At 40.9% G+C, this 5,016-nt stretch overlaps 1 long non-coding RNA gene across 7 annotated transcripts; it reads right to left on the reverse strand.

Moving 5' to 3' along the window:
* Positions 1 to 2,097: 2,097 nt before the first annotated feature.
* On the reverse strand, positions 2,098 to 5,010 carry LOC119336190. Of its 7 annotated transcripts, none has more exons than XR_005162238.1 (3): positions 4,737 to 5,010; positions 3,146 to 4,649; positions 2,098 to 2,983 (listed from the first exon to the last, which is right to left on the reverse strand). It is a non-coding gene; the product is annotated as an uncharacterized LOC119336190 (long non-coding RNA). The 7 variants fall into 7 exon arrangements; XR_005162239.1 differs by having other exon boundaries at positions 3,146 to 4,656; XR_005162237.1 differs by having other exon boundaries at positions 3,146 to 4,398; positions 4,515 to 5,010.
* Between the last annotated feature and the right edge of the window lie 6 nt (positions 5,011 to 5,016).

A 5,016-nucleotide genomic window follows, 5' to 3' on the forward strand; every position in this document is an offset into this window, starting at 1 on the left:
GACGAGCAGGAATTAAGCTTGGGGATGCTTGACACGTCTCCAACGTATCTATAATTTTTGGTTGTTCCATGCTATTATATTACCCATTTTGGATGTTTATGGTCTTTATTTTACACATTTATATCATTTTTGGGACTAACCTACTAACCGGAGGCCCAACCCGTATTGTTGTTTTTTGCCTATTTCAGTATTTCGAAGAAAATGAATATCAAGGAGTCCAAATGCAATGAAACCTTCGGGAGCGTGATTTTTGGAACGAACGTGATCCAGAGGACTTGGAGTGCAAGTCAAGAAGTAGCCGAGGCGGCCACGGGGGTGGAGGGCGCGCCCACCCCTACAGGGCGCACCCCCCTATCTCGTGGACCCCTAGGGTGGCCACCGACCTACTTCTTCCTCCTATATATACCCACGTACCCCGAGAACATCAGTACAAGCCACGAAAACCTAGTTCCACCACCGTAACCTTCTGTATCCGCGAGATCCCATCTTGGAGCCTTCACCGGTGCTCCGTCGGAGGGGGAATCGACCACGAAGGGCTTCTACATCAACACCATAGCCCCTCCGATGAGTTGTGAGTAGTTTACCACAGACCTTCGGGTCCATAGTTATTAGCTAGATGGTTTCTTCTCTCTTTTTGGATCTCAATACCATGTTCTCCTCGATCTTCTTAGAGATCTATTCGATGTAACTCTCTTTGCGGTGCGTTTGTCGAGATTCGATGAATTGTGGGTTTATGATCAAGTTTATCTATGAGAAATATTTGAATCTCCTCTGAATTCTTTTATGTATGATTGAGTTATCTTTGCTAGTCTCTTCGAATTATGAGTTTGGTTTGGCCTACTAGATTGATCTTTCTTGCAATGAGAGAAGTGATTAGCTTTGGGTTCAACCTTCGGTGTCCTTTCCAAGTGACAGCAGGGGCAGCAAGGCACATATTGCATTGTTGCCATCGAGGATAAAAAGATGGGGTTTATATCATACTGCATGAGTTTATCCATCTACATCATGTCATCTTTCTTAATGTGTTACTCTGTTCGGATGAACTTAATACTCTAGATGCATGCTAAATAGCGGTCGATGTGTGGAGTAATAGTAGTAGATGCAGGCAGGAGTCGGTCTACTTGTCGCAGACGTGATGCCTATATACACGATCATGCCTAGATAATCTCATAATTATTCGCTTTTCTATCAATTGCTCGACAGTAATTTGTTCACCCACAGTAATACTTATGCTATCTTCAGAGAAGGCACTAGTGAAACATATGGCCCCCGGGTCTATCTTTTATCATACTAGTTAACCCGTTGCGCCAAATGGCGCAGAGACCTGCTCAAGACATGTTGTCGATGAAAATAGTTTCATGCTGCAAGAACCTTCAACTAAATCATGCTATTTTTTAAACATGTTTATTACATTGTTAAATAATAGTCCGGGAAAAGGAAAACTTTGCATAATATGAATATGTTCAGTTTGAAAATATGGGCACTATGATGAGAGAGCAAAGTTGGCATGGTTGTATTTTTTTTAGAAAGTTTGAAAAGACGGTTATCATGATGAGAAACCTGGCCATGCATATTTTTCCTGCAAAGAAAGAGGGAAAAGGATAATAAACCTAAGGAAAAAGACATGGTTTAGTTGATTTTGTTACGCCAAATGGCACAGAAGCACGCTAAAACCATGTTTGCAATGAAAAACATATCCATGGTTTAAATATCGTATATAATGATATGAATATACACGACTTAACTTAAGTATAGATTCTAATTTAAAAAAAATACATGTCTTGGTTTGAAAGAAATAAGATAGAATTTTCTTTCAAAATCTATACAAAGAGTGTTTTGAAAAGGTTGTCTTTCTCGGCAAAAATAGGTTTTAGCAACCACTTAGGCGTAAATAGGAAACTTCTCTGATTAAGGACAACACCTGAGATGAACCATCAGATTTACTGGAAAAAGTGTTGTAATCTTGTAACAAAGCAATGCCATATGTAAGCACTCTCAAGCAAAAAAATATTGTTGTTTATTTTAAGCATCAGCCATTACGCTTGCTAAAACAATAAATCAAGTACTACCATCAAGATATTGTACAAGTCAGAAACATGTTGAATCTCCAAAAAGGTTCCATTCCAGTGTAGAAGCATCTGTCATAGAACAAATGGAAAACTACATCTCCACCTTCCAGCAGAGACTACGAAAGGAAGAGCTACACAAGAAAGGTATAGTGTTCTAGTTCTCAGTGGAGTCCAGTATTGTTGCTACCATTCTAGAGTAGAAGCATCTGCCGTAGAACAAAGCGGAGACATGTAATTCAGAAAAACTACATCATCCCCTTCTAGGGAAGACAACAAAAGGAAGAGCTACATAAGAAAGGTATAGAGTTCCAGTTCTATGGAGTCCAATACTGTTGCTATCATAGGCTTCCCGCTCCGCACCAAGCATAAGCAGCTCCAAAAAGGTTCCAATCCAGATGGGGCTCAGCATCATTCTGTAAGGTATTTCTCCATCAGTGATGCATCCTGTAGTTTAAAATAAACTCAGGTGAATCTACGACAAATATTAAAACTGCCTCATTATTTCATATCCAAGGCAGAAGAACTGGCAGGCTCAAACTATATTCTCTATAGTTATAATATAGGTTATCAAACGGCGAGAAATAGGCAGGCTAACTAATAACTTTGGGAACCAGACATAAAAGACGATTGCTGCAAAAAATACAGGCCATTGGATTAAAAAGAACTGGCAGGCTCAATCTATATTCTGTTTAGTACCCCAGCTCCCTTTCCAGCAGCAGAGTTTCTTAACTGCAAGTTTTGTTCTAGTCAGAAATGAATATTTGTTTTGTCTGTACAAACTGAAGGGATGCATATATAGATGGACAGCATAAAAAGCAGCACCACTTGTTCCTGGTCACTCAAGCCCGGACATCCTTATCATCCTTTTCTTCAACAGGAGGCGAAGAAGCATCAGCTTGACCACCAGAGCTCGCCTGGTGCATGAAAGAAAACCAGTGAAGAGGGAGACATGTGTAAATATGTGGGCATATAGCATAGCCGGCAGGGCACGGCGATTTGGTACAAAAGGAAACACAAACATGAGTGCAATTAAGTAGTTATAAGCATATTATAGTTCTCTGTTTCAGAAGACATACCTTGGGGTTGTAGCTTGAAGGAGACCAGTACTGAGCTTCGAAGTAAGGTAGTTAGGAAGAATCTAAATAATATGCTGGCCTGCAGACTGAGTAAATAGCATAGTAGGAATCAAAGAAATCGCAATGTTCTTGGACAGAAAGATCTCCTATAGGCCATCATACATTCATAGTTATTGTCATGAACGAAAAGTCCATATAAACCTTGCAAAATACGCAAGACCTGTAGAGCAGCCTACTCATAGCCATTCATAAAACCACACAAAGCCGAGCTCAGAAAAAATCTCTTTATGGCACTGGAGTAGAACCGTCCCCTGGGAGCTCGAGTTCTACACCAGCAAGAACAGAACCGTTGTCTACAACCTCACACATACACGAAAGCGACGGCAAAGCACACCGAGCTACCTCAGTCTCCAAAACAAGTATAACAACGGAAACAAGTGCATAGATCCTGCTCACACGCATACACGAACTGTAAGTAGCAAGAGAAGAACACCACATAATGCCCTGCCGTATCCAAAATATTTAAACGATCAGCATGGCAGACACCATAATAATATTTAAACGATCATGAAGGCAGATATCATGATATAGCAGATAGTGAAAGCAAAATACACACACATGTAAAAAGGAGAACAACAAACCTTGGCGAGTCGAATGGAGACGTAGCGGCAGAAGAGATCGCACATCCTACGAAACGCACAGAAAACAACCGATAAGAACACAATGATACACAGGCAAGCAATAAACATGCATGAGGCCATATATGCATTTTGTTATGGAATGGTCTGAATCATAAATACCATACCACGAAAGGAACTCACACAATCAGGAATATACACCAAGAGGAAGGACTAAAGGAAAAAATGAAGTCAATAAAAATATTAACACATAAAGGTCAATCAGTACTAAGAAAAGGGGTCGGCAATAGATGTACAGCCGAACTGAACTAAATTTTGGGGCTAAATGGCACGAACACATCTATTTAACTGCTGCAGCACTTTGAGTTGAAAACGAAAGGGTGGCTCATTAACTAATTAATGCAGGAAACTACTATCACAATATATCAATAACCATCACCAGGCTCAATATGTATTATTAGTTGGACTATAGAAAATGGGAAATATGGTCTTGTCTATTGTGATTCAACAACTGGGATTCTAACCATTGTGTGGGAAGAATGATACAATTTTGGAGCATACAGGGCGTCAACATCTCATTCATGCGATCTCATAAGTATTCTCATTCAGGATCATCTAACAAGAAAATAGATGTAAACTTCTTTCAGGCACAAATATACCTAAACAAAGAAATCTCATACATATATCCATGTAAGGAAAAAAAAGTAGCAGCACCAGATATAGAAGGGTACATGGAGACAGGTTGATATGTAAGGTCAGAATTGGAGAGATGGATGAATCATAAAATTTGTATCTTGCCAGCTAAATATTCTGTGACTAATGAGTCCTTGAAAAGAATAGTGTCCTCCCAGATAATGAATAACAATCTGCACACTTCAGAAGAAATTTAGATGAGGGAACCCAAAAAAACGCTTTAGATGTGTGCATTCATGGAAAAGGAAGAAATCACATACGCGGGTTGAAGGAGGAGCTCACGTGGACCTGGTGCTTTACCGTAGTAGAGGGCACGACATACTCAAGAGAGGGCTGGGTTCGAAGAGAAGAGGAGGGGGCGGCCGCTGAACTCGCCACCAGTGACGGCACAACTACCTCTCTTGAGCGTCTGGGCTGCATTAGAGGAGACATGGCTGAGGCAGTGTGTCAGGCTAACCAGCAGCTGTTCCAGTTGCCACGGTCGACCCCGCCTCCTTGCTCCTGCTGCTCTGGCCGGCTAGCCTCCCTTCCACAGCCGAC

The sequence above is a fragment of the Triticum dicoccoides genome, chromosome 7B (genome assembly GCF_002162155.2).
Source record: "Triticum dicoccoides isolate Atlit2015 ecotype Zavitan chromosome 7B, WEW_v2.0, whole genome shotgun sequence".
Lineage (NCBI taxonomy): Eukaryota > Viridiplantae > Streptophyta > Magnoliopsida > Poales > Poaceae > Triticum > Triticum dicoccoides.